The sequence below is a fragment of the Dipodomys merriami genome, unplaced genomic scaffold (assembly GCF_024711535.1).
Source record: "Dipodomys merriami isolate MVZ:Mamm:240054 unplaced genomic scaffold, mDipMer1.0.p SCAF_146, whole genome shotgun sequence".
NCBI lineage: Eukaryota > Metazoa > Chordata > Mammalia > Rodentia > Heteromyidae > Dipodomys > Dipodomys merriami.
In genome coordinates this window covers 2,922,197-2,938,283 of record NW_027202782.1, presented here as the reverse complement: position 1 = coordinate 2,938,283, position 16,087 = coordinate 2,922,197, and the positions used below count along the sequence as shown (strand labels likewise).

Sequence of the window (16,087 nt, the reverse complement as noted above, 5' to 3'; positions counted from 1 at the left end):
AGATCTTACTAACCTATCTGGCAGGTGGCCTTCATCTGAGATCATTGCAGCTCCATCTCCCATATAGCTGAGATTGCACTTACTTCTTTTCTTTTTGATTGGGTGCCAGTGGTTTATGCCTATAATCCTAGCTACTCAGGGGGCTGAGATCTAGGGATCATGGTTCCAAGACAGCCCAGGCAGGAAAGTGTATGAGACTCTTATCTCCCAATAAACTACCCAAAAAGACATAAGTGGAGCTGTGGCTCAGGTGGTAGAGCACTAGTCTTGACCACAAAAGCTCAGGGACAGTGCCTGGCCCTGAGTTTAACCCCCAGGACTGGTACAAACACAAAAGAATTTTGAGTGTTTCTTTTAAAAAGTTTATTTTTGCTGGCCTGGAATTTTCTCTACTCAGGAGACTGTGATCTGGGGATAGTGGTTCAATGCCAGTCCTGGCATGAAAGTCCATGAGATTCTTATCTCCAATTAACTACCCAAAAGCCAGAAATGGCATTGTGGCTCAAAGTGGTACAGTGGTAGCCTTGAGTACAAAAGCATAGGGGCAGTGTTAAGGCCCTGAGTTCAAGCCCCAGGATTTGCGCATATGCACACAAGTTTATTTTTTAAGAGTGGTTTTAATTTCATGGCCACATTGTACAGAAGGCATAGAGATTTCCCATGTGCTCCCTGATGCCACATATGGGTAGCCTTCCTCATTTTCAACAGCACTCACCAGTGGTTTACCTGTTACAATGTATGGACCTACACTAACATTATCACTACCACTTAGTCTCTTGTAGTTCCTTTTATGGGTGATGAAAATATTCTAAAATGAATTATAGTGATGATTGTACAACTCTTTGACAGATTAGGTGCTTTAAATTAGGTGCTTTATTTGTACAGCGTATGAATTGTATCTCAACAAATCTAGCAGCAAAAAACCTTATGAGATAATTGGGAAACTTTACAAGAGAAAATATAGTTAGCCCTCCTCTTTGTTGGTTCCACATTAGTGGATCCAATCAAACACCTATTAACACTCAGAAAAAAAAATTATCTGTACTATGCATAAGGATATTTTTTTGTCATTGTTCCCTAAACCACATAGTATTAATGACTACTTACACTCTATTAGGTATTAAAGTAATCTAGAGATGATTTGATGTAAACTGTAAGTATGTGAGATGCAAAGATCCCACCTTTAATAAGGATCTTGAGCATTTTTTTGCATATTTTGATATTTATGGTGGGAATATATCCTAGAACCAATCCCTACAGATAATGAGAGAAGGCTGTAGTTATTATGGAATTAATGTTTAGGTGTGATAGTGGTAATGAGGTTACCTTTGTCAGAAAAGAACTTTTACCTTTTAGAAATACTAAAATACTTGTGGATAAAACATTTCACAATTGTAACACCACCTATCTCTTTAAGTATCATACATTTACTCCCTAACTGGCTTTGAACCACTGACTGACTCCTCACATCTCAGATTCCTTATTAGCTGAGATTATAGGTGTGGGCCTGGGTCATCCAGCTTAAAAGTAGGGTCTTAAAGAGATATCCACTCTTAGTGAACAAAAATGTAAAAGTAATCACAATCATACACTTACACACAGTGTCATAGCACTCAGCCTTGAAAAGGAAAGACATTCTGACACATGCCACAATACAGGTAGGTAATCATTGAGGACATTATACTTTGTGAAATAAGTCAGTCACAAAAAGACGAACACGATATATATATATTTTCAACGAAGTACTTAGTCAAATTCACAGACAGCAGAATGGTGGTTATTAGGACCGGTGGTAAACAAGGAATGGAGAACTGTTGCTTAATAGGTGCAGCTTGCTTTGCAAGCTGGAAGAATGCTGGAGATCACACAACAAGGGAAATGTATTGAACTAGATAATAAAAATAGATGGTAAGTTCTGTTACTATTCATTAAAAAAAAAGCCCTGTTTATCCTATTAGCACACTTACCTTCCACACTTGTTTGTCAAAGTTGCTTTTCAGTGAGACTATTTTCAAAGGAGAGACACTCATTTGTCTCCCAGTGTTCCACTCAGTCCAGCTTGACCTTTTAGTGCAAGGTTTTCCTCTCTGGCATGGTTCACGGTCTCACCCATTGTGAAAAGGCTGCTAAGGCTCCCGTTATCCTGTCTAGATCCAATCAGGGCTGACATCCTTCCTCCCTGGCGTTCCCGAGTCTGCACAGCACCTTCTCGGCCATGGATACCAGGCAGGGCCTACTACCCATGGCTTTATTGCTTTGGTTTCGCGTCTCCGCCGCAGGCCGAAAAGTCCTGAGGATTAAACGGCCTTACCTCTCCGTCCCCCCCCCCCCCCCCGCACCCCAGCAGCACGCAGCTCGGCACCGGAGCATCCCCGTAAGACCAGAAGCATCGGGCACCGCCGACCGCACGGCGATGGCCAGGAAGCAATCACCCGCGAGGGTGCGTATTGGACGCAAAGGGTGGGATCCTGGAAGGCAGCCCTGCAATCCGCACGGATTCCTATTCTCCAGGACACTGTCTCCCCCGAGTCACCAGCCGGGAGTGCACCATCCGCGAAGGAAAAGACTCAGAGCCGCTAAAGCTTGCCGCTAAAGCTTGCTCGCGCGCAGGCGGCTCCGCTCCCCAAACCCCGGAGCGCCACCGAGGCCTCGTGCTTCCGGCCCCGGAGTCTGCGCCGGCGCGCCGAGGTAAGGGGAGGAGGGGGGGGGGGAGAGGGAGCGGCCAGCGCACGGCTGGCTACGGAAAGCCACCCGGTACAATTTCCTCAGTCAAGATCGCCGGATGAAGAGCGGACCCCGTAACCCAGAAGTGGAATTGTTTCCTTCAGGTATTAGACACCCCCCCCATCTCACCCCACCAAAGGAAGTTCCGGCCGGCCGACTTTTGCCCACGCTCTCCAGACTCCTCACTATCTTTCTCTCTCCCGCTTTCTGATGCCGTTTTGCCGTGGCTACTGAGCTCCTACCTTCCCGGTGTAGCCCGAGTTTTGCTCCCTAAGGGACCTAATAAAAACCCTGCACCCCTTCCCTTAAATAATTTTTTTACCCTACGGATCCCCACTAGGGTCAACCCACTATTCTTCAACGAGGCTTAGCACCTGGAGCAGCCGGCTCCCGAAGCCTGACGCCTCTGGGTCGGCGCCTGCGCGGGGCGTTACCATAGAGAGGCAGCTGCCTCTCTGGGCTCGGTTTACACTCTCTATGGTCTAGCGGGGTCGATGGCGGTAAAGGGAATAAGGGAGACCGCACTGCGCAGGCGCAGTCGGCTTCTCGCCTTTTTTTTTTTTTTTTTAATCCCCGCACCAAGCACTTAACCTCATTGGGGTGGAGAAGGCGGCGGCTGTCCGGTCCGCGGCCGCAACTGTAGTGACTAATAGGGCTGTAAGTACCGGGCTGGGGACCCGGAGGTCTCAACCCGAGACCCCCGAGGCCCTCCTCCTCCCCCACGGCGGCGGGCGCGGGGTCTGGGTGGGGGCGATGTCCAGCGCTGTCACGGACTCCGGGGCGCACTTTTGGGGGAGGGGGCGGCCCTGAGGTGGGAGCGGGGCGGGGAGCTGGGCGCGGTGGTGGTCCGTCCAGTCAGTGGGTCGCGATGCCCGGCTGCACTGCAGAGGGAGGGGGGCGGCTTGTGGGGTCACCCGGCCGGGCTTTGTGTGCCCCTTTCTCTCTCTCTCAGACCCCACCCCGGGCCCCCTCCGGATCTGAGCCTCCCTTCCGCGGGGCCGAGGCTGGCGACGCGCGGGTGGCGTTTGAGAGGAGCCCGGATCGCCAGGGAGGGGGCTGCGAGGCACCCGCGACAACTAGTCCCGGGCGAGTGATGGGTGTGGAGACGGATCCGGAGAGTAGGGGTGCCGGGGAGGCGGGCGGGCGGGCGGCCGGGATTCCCGGCCGGGCCAGACAAAGCCTGAGCCAGCCGCTCGCAGCGCAGCCGCCGGCCCGGCGGGGTGCGCGGGGTCGCGTCGGTCCTGGGGGGCGCAGGCGGCTGCTTTCCGAAGCTGGGGAAGCGGACAAGTGCCGAGGAGAGCCTGTGCAGCCTCCTCAACTTGCCTTTGTTGTTCTTTGGTGCTGGCAGAGACGCTTGGAGGAAGATGAGTGTGTGATCTTGCACGTTAGTCTGGTTGGGTACAATGGAGCTTCATCGAATCCTGCATTTCATTTTCTTAGCTGTTGGGATGAGTATGGGGTTTTCCAGAGTCTTAACTTATTACATAATGTTTTCTTTGACCATAGTTGCGCTTATTTTTTGAGAATTAAGAATAATGATGAGGTGGAGCCTAACAGCGTGTGTGGAGCGTTGCATCCGGGTGCATTTCTGGGTAGTAGGGGCTCGTTCATTAAACACGGACTGACCTCTTTGTAGAACCTGTGAGTTCTTTAAACACCATACTTTAATCTGTGGATGTGGCAATAAGAGTTGAGCATTCGTTCTCTAGTCCTTTGGGAGGCAGTGATGAGGAGTCAAAAGCGACAAATAGTTGCATGATGCCATGTACCTTGCACCATATTCAGGTGCAACTTTGGCCTTAGAAATTGTTTTAATATTTATTATTATTTCTGAGCTCTGTGTTTGAGGGATCCTAGACAGGGTTCCATTTACTCATCTGGGTAGTGGGAGAAGAGTAACATTGATGCGGAGACTGTAGAGATAAGGAAAACAACACAGTGCCCAGGGTACTGAATATTATTTATTTTTCCCTCTTGCTAAAAATGATTTAAATTTTGATGAGCTGTTTGCTTATTCATCTTTGGAAAATTGTCTGATGGCACGTGGTCACTCAAATCTCAGTTATTGTTTATTACTGGTTAACCTGTAACACGATTTTAGATCTTTATAAAGTTTCAATTTATTTCATTGTTGGGGTCCAACCCAAGACCTCACACATACTAGCTAAGTTCTTGATTACTAAAAATACACTCCCAACCTCCTAAAGTTTCACAAATTTTTATCAAGTTTTCAGCTATAGCTTTTTAATTCTCTTAGCTAAGGTTAACCAAAGTCAAACTCCTTTGAAGAGAGCTTTATTTGTGATATAGGTGTCAAATACTGTATCTCCATGTTACAATTGATATGACAAACTTACCAAAAGCTTTTGCCAATTTGTGTTAGAGCTTTTAACAATTTGTGTTAGAACTGAAATTCCAGATCTAAGTATTGTCAAGCTTTTAAATTAATCCACAGATTCACTTTTTTTTTCATGTAAAAGAGGCAATCATGTTTTTGGTACTGATAGTAAGCAAAAATCAGAAGCTTAGAGTGTTAAGACTCCAGTAATTACTGAGAATCTCAGCTGGTGGGATCTTGCTTTTTATAGAGCAAGATTGTAGTTCCTTAAAATAGTTTACATAGATGGTGAGAAAATGATTGGCCAGAAGAACAGTAAGTTTATTATTCAAATGTTTATATTTTGTTTGGTTTTGGGTTTAGTGTTTTTTTTTCCTTTAGTTGTTTGTTAATTCTGTTTTCCTGAGAGTAGCTCAGTGTCATGACTTAGAAGTTGGCTATGAAATCATTTTCTGGGCTTGAGATTTGTTTGAGACTCCCATTCTTAGGGATCTACTTAAGAGTCAGTTTTATCATTATTTTGTAGCACTGTTGTAAACTGTTTAGGGTATTAGACTTAGAGCTGAGTTTTAATAACTCAGTTGTGATAACTGCAAGTCTAGATGTCAAATTAAGTAGTGGACAGTAATGAAACACATGTTTAAAAGCACAACATTTAAGAGTTCCTTGAAAGGAGGAGAAGGGTCTATGAGTCTTAAAAATGAAAAAAAATTAAGAAAGAAATCATTGATGACCCAAGTTACTTTTTATTTATTTTTATTTTGAGACAGGATTTTACTATGTAGCCCAGGTTTGCCTCAAACTTGTGATCCTCCTTTCTTAATCTCTCAAGTGTTGGATTACAAGTGTTCACCACCATGCCTGGATGATGACACAGTTTTTGATTTGTAAAATGTAATAAAAGGGAAAATGAACTAAGCTTTCTTTACCGAGTGCCAGCATGGCATCCATAAAGTTATGCCTTGGATGTACTAGTCTCAAAAGTTCCCTAATTAATGTTTGTTTTTAGCTTGTTCCTCACCACCTTGGGGTTTTTTCTGCTCTTTATATGTATAGACCATTACTGCCACATGGAATAGTTTTTCTCCCCTAATTCTTAGAGCAGCTGTCTTCTACCTACCTGTCCTTGTGGAGCTCCAAATCTAGTTCAAATGGTGGAGATTCTTTTATTGCATCTTTGTTTACTTATGTCTTGTTTCTGGCCTAGAAATTTCCTTACTCCTTACTATTTCCTGTTGTATATATCACCTTCCTCTTGGCTCAGCTTTACTCCTGGGCAATTTATTCTTCTCGAGAACCTTGAGGGCCTAGGTATGTAGACTACATGTTATCCTCTATACTTTAAAACATTCTACTACTTACACAAGTCATTTAAAAGTATAGAGGATAACATGATGTATTCTACTACTTGTTATAGTAGTTTCTACTACTTATTGTAGTTTTTACTACTTAATGTATGAAAGAAGAAATTTTTCATAAACAGGATTTGATTGAGCTTTGCAAGAACTCTCAGAGGCTTGATAGTCCATCATCTTACCTAGTGTCATAGCTTCAAACTGTTTTCTGTTCCTGGGTGGACCTTGGTTGTCAGACATATTTTAGGTTATCAAAATCTAGTCCTCTCTTTTTTAACCTGTTGACATTCATTACTCTCCTGAAGCAGCATGAATTAAGTCACACGTGTGTGTGTGTGTGTGTGTGTATGTGTGTGTGTATGTGTGTGTGTGTTGAATTTAGAACTGTCTCTGTGCTTTTTTTTTTTTTTTTTTTCTCTCTCAAGGCTAGTGCTCTATCACTTGAGCCAAAGCTCCACTTCCAACGTTTTTGGTACTTAATTGGAAATCAGTGTCTCACAGACTTTCTTGTTCGGGTTGGCTTTGAATTACGATCCTCAGATCTCAGCTTTCTGAGTAACTAGGATTACAGGCATGAGCCACCTGTACCCAGCTGTCTCTTTCTTCTCCACCTAACTGCCTTTCATTCCCCACAGGACAGTCATCAGGACTTCTCTGAATTTGTTGGGTAGATTCTTTACTAAATCCTTTTTGAGTACAGTTTAGAAGACATATGTGGTCTCTGTACTTTAGATGCTCAGATCAAGGGTCTGGGAGGGAATATGACCATAGCTGAACTTTATGCTGGTTCTATTGGAAGTATTCAGACAGCCGTAGGGCCTCTTTCCCCTCCTGGTTTATTTATTTATTTGGTGTTGGTGTTGTGATATGAACCCTGGGCCTCATGAATCTCTACTACTCAGCTACCTCCTTCTCCTTACCACCCTCTAATTTGCCATGTTTTTTATGTTTTAAAGTATATTCTTTATATGTTAAAGTATTTTAAAAATACAGTATATAAAACAAAACAGTGTGTAAAATAAAACTTGACTGGAATATACTGCTAGTTTCTCAGATCAAGAAAGTGGTTTCACACCTTGTTGGGCATTCTGTCCCTGCCACATACTAGTCCTGTGACTTTGAGCCAGTTAAATAACCTCTTTGTATTGTAGTGTCTTCATCTGTACCAAATATAAGGATGACTGGAGGGTAGTGTTGACAGTAGCACCTTTTCATAGCATTGTCAGGATTAAATGAGATAATATATATAATGTACTAGGAAGGCCAAATTATTAAGTGGGTAGTACATGGTAAGAATTAGATAACAGTTGGAATTACAGTAAGCCAGTCACTAGAATAACTTTGGAAGCTTGTTAAATTGTAGATAGTTTAACTTTATTTATTACTGTCTTCCATATAGAGATGTTGGTCAGTTAAGTCTATGTGGGACCTGAGTGGCCACAGTTTTTAACAATTCTCATATGGTCCTTAAGTACCCCAAAGGTTGAGAACTCTCTATTCTATATTAATGCTGTCAGTGACAGCATTCAATTTTACAAGTTGAAGTTTAGAATTACCCAAGTAATAGGTGAATAGGTTCTCTTAAAAGGTTTGAACCATGCAGATAGTGGGAAAGGCATGACCCCCAAACTCAGACCCTTGGGAGGTACAGCTAACTTATTAGTTTAGAAAGTATCCTTCTAAACACTTGCCCTTTTTCATTGAGATACTAGGCAGAATTAACAAAAATAATTTTAAGGACTTTTGTAGTCATAGTCCTCTGCTACTTTTCAGGTCCTAGGAGGTGAGCAGGGGAGAGTGTGTCAGTTTGTAGATGAGAAACGAAGCTCCACAGATGAATTCAGTCCTGATGGAGCTAGGAGAACAAGGCCTTCTGTCTCCTAGCTTAATGTTCTTTTCATGTGAACTGGACTATCTCTTAGCTACATAATTTTGTTGGCTTTATTGAAGTTGTGGTTCATGAAGTCTTCTGATCTTTTTGCCATGTGAATAGCTGCCAAACCAGATTTCCTCCTTTCCTTCAGTGCATATATACTTGCTTTTTAAAAACATGAATTCAAAGCTTTATATTCAGATCTGTCTACCAAGATACCTCTTTGGGGGAAAAACTAGAACTAACTTCATGTCTGTTACCACGACAGTTGGATGAGTATGTCTTCTGTCACATAGCTGAGGGCAGTCTCTGTACTTTCTACCTGTCTCTGCCTTGTTCTAGTAGCTCCCCAGGCAGAATCGATTAAATTTATTTGCAGTCTTACTACTATAATTTTGCAATAGTATGGAAAGTTGAGAATTGAGAGGAGGAAACCCACATTAAATCCTCCTAAAATAAGTTTTTCCCTTCCCCTTCCCTCTCCTCCCCTCCCCTTTCCTCTCCTCCCCTCTCTTCTCCTCCCTCTTTTTCTTTCTCAGTGCCTACTAGGTATAGGCAAGTGTTCTACAACTGAACTACACCTAGCCCTGGTTGTATTTCTTAATGTATCATCCATGACACTCTTATTTCCAATTGGCCACCAAGAAGCTAGAGGTGGAGCTGAAGCTCTAGCCTTGAGCAGAAAAGTATTGTACTGACAGTGCTTGAGTTCAAGCCCCAGGACTAAGCATAAGAGCTCAGGTACAGTAAGTGCCCAGTTCTTTACAGCACCTTAGTTGAAGCCCTAGGACTGGCAAAAATACACAAACAAAATCAAAACAAAACAAAAACACAAAAGATTTTTTTGAACTTATTATATGAAACTTGTATTAGTCATTACATTCATGTGATGTCTTTTATTTTCTTGCAGTGCCAAAGCCATTACATTTCTAGGTAGGCGTGGAAGAAAATGCAGTCTTTGCTTTGTGGAACAGACTGGGGCGCTTGTCCACATTAGAATGTGATCTTATCACATTTTTGTGGCCTACCTTCGAGTGTTTTTTAAACAGTTGTGCACTGGGGCCCAGCCTAAAATATTTGGTAATAAGAATGTCCGTGGGTGGGGCCGAGGTATCCGTAAATTTAATTTCACTTTTTGACATGTTCCTTCAAGTATGTCTGAGGCCACCAAAGTTTGAGAGCAGCCTCTGGGGACTACCTTCCAGCTAATTGTCTTTACAGATTGTGTCTTTCCTGTGGGTAGATGCCAGCTCTGTTATGAACGGTTGCTCAGACATGCTAACAGAGGCCTGTTGTATAGAGAGAATGAATTGTGTAGCAGTTCCCTTCCTAATGAAGAGTAGCTGAGTTACATCTAGGAACAATCAGCCAGTCTTTCGAAGAGAAGTTGAACTGCATTAAAACTGCTCCTTCTCCCAAGTCTCCTAGTGGTGCTGATGGTTTAAAACAAGTTAAGTTCCCATAAGTCATGGTGATCTCCAAGCCAAGCTGTCTCCTGCTGAGCCTCTGCTAGGCTCAAGGGGACCACATGTACATACTGTCACTGTAGCAACAGCTGCTGTAGAACTGAATGCTTATCATTTGCCATTGGCCTGGGTGTTATAGGTATATTTGAGCCAATTTTTATAGCAACATTGAAAGGCAGGTGTTCTTTTCTTTATATGGTGAGAGGAAGCTGCGGCTTAGAAGAGGTGAATAATCCATGATCACACAGCTGCAGAGCAGCAGCTCTTGGCTTTCAGATTCTTCAGCTTCCTTTGCTCCTTCCTACCTCTTTCTCCTTTCTTTCCTTCCTTCTCTTCCTTTTCCCCCAACTCAGGGTGTTCCTCCTTAACAAAAGGTCAGCAGGCTGCCTTGGGAAAAGTCTGCTCCCAACGACCACATCTGGTAGTTAGGAGTAATGTGAAGAGGTGCACATAAAAGATGCCTCCATAGTCAGTGTTAGCCTTGAGTACCTTGTTTGAAATCTATCACTGGGGCTGGAGGCAAAACCTTCAGGCCAGTTCTGAAAAAGGAAAACAAAACAACATTAATTTATATATATATATATATATATATATATATATATATATATGATGGATATGTCACAATGAAACTCCTTTCTTTGTACAATTACATTAATTAAAAACAAAACAATTATATACTAATTAAAAATAAAGCAAATTTACTCTTGGACAATCCAGATCACTGGAGACCTAATAGAACTTCCTTAAAACTTAATTTGCATGCAGTTTTAAAATTTACCATGCCAATGTAACCATTTTACAACACATGTTGTTATTAACAATCACCATCTACTCTACCCCAAACATGCACTCTATTCCAATTAAATAGTGCTTCCTCTTCCTCCCTTCCCTCATACTTGGTACCCTCTGTCTACTTCTCTCTCCATGCCTTTGACTCCTCTATTTTATTTAAGAGATCATATACTATTTATCCTTTTGTTTACTAGTGTGTTTCACTTAGCATAATGTTTTCAGAGTGCATCTCTGTTAGAATATATATCAGTGTACTATACCTCCATCTCCACCCCCCCTTTTTTTTGGTACAGCACTAGGGCTTGAACTAAGGGCCTTACCTGGATAATCCCCATTTTGTTAATTGACTCATCTCAATGCAGTTTGGCTGGTTTTCATTTTTTGGCTATTGTGAATAATGATGTAGTGAATATTGGTATACAGATATCTGAGTCTTTTCATTTGAGTGTATACCTTGGAGTGGGACTGTTATCTGTTTAACTTTTATAACAATTATTGAAAAGATTTCACAGCATCTGTAGTATTTTACATTTCAACTAACACACTATGAAAGTAACAGTTTCTATGCATCCTAATAAATATTTACTAGTTTTTTTTGTTGTTGGTTGTAGGGCTTGAATTCACAAGGGCTTGGGTGCTATCCCTGAGCTGCTGCTGCTTCTTTTTTTGGGGGGCATATGTGGTACTGAGGAATCAAACCCAGCCTCATGCGTAATAGGCAAGCATTCTATCACTAAGCCATATTCCCAGCCCCCTGAGCTTCTTTTGCTCCAGGCTAGCTCTCTACCACTTTGAGCCACATACAGCTACAGCACTGGTTTTTGATTTTATAGTGCATGTGAATTGGTGCTGCGAAATTGTATCTCGTTTTGTTTTTGATTTTCATTCTGTTTTTCTGGTGGTTAATTGGAACTAAGAGTCTCACAGACTTTCCTGCCCGGGCTGGCTTTCAACCTCAATCCTCAGATCTCAGCCTCCTGAGAAGCTAGGATGACAAGCGAGAGCCACTGGCGCCCGGCCGAAAATTGTCTTTCTTTGGGACTTTTCTTACACAAAAATTACAAATTTCAACTTGTTATCTTTTGTGCATTTGTACATAAATATCATTTTTAATAATTTATTGTCAAATCCAATGTAATGAGGATTTACCCCTATGTTTTCTTCTTGATTTAATTGTTATATTGAGGTCTTTGATCCTTTTTTTTGTTTTTTGTTTTTTTTTGGTGCCAGACCTGGTTCTTGAACTCAGTGCCTTCTTGGTGCTGACCATGAGCTTTTTTGCTCAAGCCTTGTGCTCTACTACTTGAGCCAGATCTACTTCTGGCTTTTTAAAAAAAAAATTATTTTTTATAGTTTATTGGAGATAAGAGTCTCATGGAGTTGCTTGTCCTGGCTGGTTTCGGAACCCGTCCTCAAGACTCAGCCTCCTGAGTTGATAGGATTATAGGCATGAGCCACTGTCACTGGGCCTTGATCATTTTGAGTACATTTTTGTATATCTGGAGGGATGTAGGAAATCCGCAAGTTGATTTTTTTTTGAATATGGATACCCACTTAGTATTATTTATTGAAGACTAATAAAAGCTTTTAAGTTTTATGTATTACATAGTAGCATTTATATTTTACTTGAGCTTTTGACTTGAATGTCTCCTCTCCTCTCCTGTTTTCTTCCCTTAAAACTGGATACATGGTGTTTCTGTGATGGCTGTGTTGCTTACTGACACATGAGATAATATATGTGAGTTTACTTCCTTTCTTTTAGTTGTATATGGTTACTTAGCTTTTATTTTCTACTGTGTTTTTGGAGGTGCAACTTGAGCCCAGGGCTACATGCATGCTAAGCATATATATCCCATGGAGCTGTAGGCAAAGTCCCTGTTCAGCTTTTAAGTGTTTTTTGCTCCAAAAGTAGATTATAAAGGCTCTTGGGGCTGAGAGTGGGTGGATGTTGTATTTTCCAATCCCTTCCCCTCCTATGGTGGAGACATCTATCTCTCTAAATGCTGATTCATCTGGTGCCTTTCTTGTTACTGTGATGCCTAGTCTAGTATCTGTGCATCATCTTTAACCATCTTTAATCTTTAATCATCTTTAACTGCTTGAATTATACCGATGAACAGATCTTTATGAAAAATTCTGGTTGTTGTAGAAAATCCACCTTAAAAGATGATTAATCAGTGTATCAAAAAGTTCTAAAAAGGACTCAGGTCCTTTTAAATCACTTTTCCACATGTGGAGGTTTGTAATAGTATCTTAGTCTTTCAAGTGTCTTAGTGATTTCTTTCTCTCTCTTTTTTTCCCTCCCTCCCTCCCTCCCCTCCTCCTCCTTCTCTCTCTCTCCTTCCTTCCTTCCTTTCCTTCCTTCCTTCCTTTCCTTCCTTCCTTCCTTCCTTTCCTTCCTTCCCTCCTCCCTCCCTCCCTTCCTTCCTTCCTTCCTTCCTTTCTTTCTTTCTTTCTTTCTTTCTTTCTTTCTTTCTTTCTTTCTTTCTTTCTTTCTTTCTTTCTTTCTTTCTTTCTTTCTTTCTTGTGTCTTAGGATATTTAGATGAACATCAGGTAGCATAATATGAGGTTCACTGTATGGATGACAATAAATTTTAACTTGCTAGGTAAGATTCTGGTGACTGAATTTTAACTTGTGAATATTACTCATTTTAGGAGTGTTGTTTTCTTTTTGTGTGTGTGTCTCTAGACCTTGCTTTTTCCATTTTTGACAAATGCTTCATTTCAAAATTGTTTTGAGGGCATATGTTTATATACATATATATATATATATTTCCTTTTATTTATTTTTTGTCGGTAGTGGGGCTTGAACTCTGGGCCTGGGCACTATCCCTCAACTCTTCAGCTCAAGGCTAGCACTCTACCACTTGAGCCACAGCTCCACTTCCAGTTTTCTAGTGGCTTATTGGAGATAAGAATTGCATGGACTTTCCTGCCTGAGTTGGCTTTGAACTGCAATCCTCAGATCTCAGCCTCCTGAGTAGCTAGGATTACAGGTGTGAACCACTGGCACCTGGCTAAATGTGCATATATATATATATATATATTATTTCTATAAAAAGACATAAGTAGCATTAAAAATTCTTACTAGGTCCTGCAATTCTAAAAGTTAGCTAGTGAGAAAGTATGTGCGCTTGCTGTCTGCATCTGTTATCACATTTCCCTCCATCACAGTCTGGTGTTCAGTAGTAAGTAGTATTACTTGTCAGCCATGAGACCTCCCTTGGGAGTGAGGCCACTTTGTAGTCTACAGCCAAACACAGTGAAGGGAAGGCACAGTGTGAAAGTTGCCCTTTGGTGTCTTATTTGCCTCAGGGTTTCACTCCTAAGTGTTTCTTAGCCATCATGTTAAGTAAACACTTAGGTCATCTGAGATACTGGTTATTTATTTTTTAATTTTTATTTTAGAAGATCCTTATTAATGGTAGGAAAAAAAATACATTTATTGAAGTAGACTCTGCTCTATAACCTAAGCTGGCCTGGAATTCACGGTGTACTCCAGACTAGCCTCTAATTTGTAGTCCTTCTGCCTCATACTGCCTAGTACTGGGATTCCAGGTATATATACCACCACACCAAACTTCAGTTTTCTTTTCCTGCTTCTGTTCTTCTTTAAGGATTGTGTGGGCTGGCAAAATGCAGCTACAGGTTCATGAATATCTTTTCCCCAAAAGTTTGATTCAGAAAGTAATTGAAAAAATTAAATGCATTACTCACCAGGCATGGAGTCCCATTCTGAGGAGGGTGCTCTTAAAAAAAAATGCTGTCTCTTAGTGTAAGCTGATCAGAATGAATGAGTAGCATTTAACCTGTTTTTTAACACTATTACCCATTGAGCTTACCTGTTGGCAATGGCTGCCACACCAAGCACATTATTTGTGGTCCAGAATTGTACTTCTAAACTAAACATTGTGTCCAAAGCTTTCCATTCTGTCATTCTTTTATTTTTTTTGCTTTTTGCTTATGTGGTGCTGAGGAATCAAACCCAGGGCCTCTGGCATGCAAGGCAAGCACTTTACCTCTGAGCCACCTTCCCAGCCCCATCTGTCATTCTTTTAAAAACTTGTAGATTTCTGAAATTGCCAAAGAAACATTTGTTTGGATAAATTCTACTTAGCTAATTGTGTAGTAGTGATTTGATAGAATCATGAAAAAATGACTAGGTGTTGGGAGATTAGTGCCATCTCTTTATGATTATGTGAGATCCTGAGGGGACTACAAGGGATGCAGAAAGGTTGTGCTAATGAGAATTGGGACTAAAAACAGAGCCTTTAAAGGAAAATGCTGCCATTAAGATAAGTTATTCTAGGGTGTATCCTGGGTTACTAATAGAAACTGAACAAATTGTATAACTTGAACAGAATCTTCATTCAGCAAACTTTGTTAATGTGCCTAAGTGTGTCTAAGGACAGACAGAAAAGCTCTTAGCTTTGTTTGCAGAGTCAGTGTGTAAGAGAGAAGGCAGACAAGGAGTTGGTTGTGACCCCTGTGTTTAAGAGTGCTAAGTAGAGGAAGACTGAAGAGAGAGGGCTCTCTTGTGGGTTGAATGTGTCCCCTCAATTGTAGGTGGAGCCTTTGGGAGGTAATTAGGATTAGTTGACCTTCTGGGTAAGACTCTACCTCAGTGGCATTAATATGATGATGGTAAGAAACCTGTGTAGCATGCTCACTTGATTCCATGTCTTACCGTGATGCTTTTTGCTGTTCTGTGATGCAGCAAGAAGGTTCTTGACGGGTAACTGTTACTGTCCTGCTCTTGGACTCCTAACCTCTGGAATCTTGAACCAAACAAAACTTTATAAAATTACCTAGTCTGAGGTATTTAGTGTTAGCAGCAGAAAGTGGACTAAGTCATGCTCCTCATTTGGGTCCTGTTTTGACCTGAAGGTGTAAGGTCCTGAAGCAGGATACACTGGGGTCTGCTTGTTGCTTTCCATTCATGATGGAGCTGTGTTGGCCAAGTCTAGCTTGTGACCATGAGATAAGGAGACTGACTTTTGACAATATTTATGCCATGTTCTAATTTTGTGAAGTGGCACATAAGAGCCAAAAAAGCTCCTTTACTGAAAGAAAAAGTCTATTTGAAAAGATAACACCTTCCAGAGCGCACTAGATTGTTACAAAATCAGGATTCTTCTAGTTTCAGATATATATTTGGTCAGTTACTTAATTTTGGAATTTTGAGGGCAGGTCCTTTTGGGAATCTGGTTGCCAGGACAGTTGGTTTTGAATGATGATAGCGTTGTATTTTTTTTTTTTAAATTCTAGTTGCATTATGGATTATATGATTAAAAAAAAAAGATACCTAGGGGATATGCCTCTTCTTTTTCTTTTTCTTTTTTTTTTTTTTTTTTTGGTCTGGTCGTGGGTCTGAACTCTGGGCCTGGGCGCTGTCCCTCAGCTCTTCAGCTCAAGGCTAGCGCTCTACCACTTGAGCCACAGCGCCACTTCTGGCTTTTTTCTTTTTGCTTATGGGGTGCTGAGGAATCGAACCCAGGGCCTCAGGCATGCAAGGCAAGTGCTCTACCACTGAGCCA

The 16,087-nt window shown here is 41.7% G+C and overlaps 1 protein-coding gene across 6 annotated transcripts in view; it reads left to right on the top strand.

The window, feature by feature from the left end:
- Positions 1–3,137: 3,137 nt before the first annotated feature.
- Clasp1 (cytoplasmic linker associated protein 1) overlaps positions 3,138–16,087 on the top strand; it is a 273,785-nt gene continuing 260,835 nt past the window's right edge. For all 6 annotated transcript variants that reach the window (XM_070021888.1, XM_070021887.1, XM_070021886.1 and 3 more), the window contains exon 1: positions 3,138–3,381. The gene's annotated coding sequence lies outside the window, so the exon portion shown is untranslated. The remainder of the gene's footprint in view (positions 3,382–16,087) is intronic.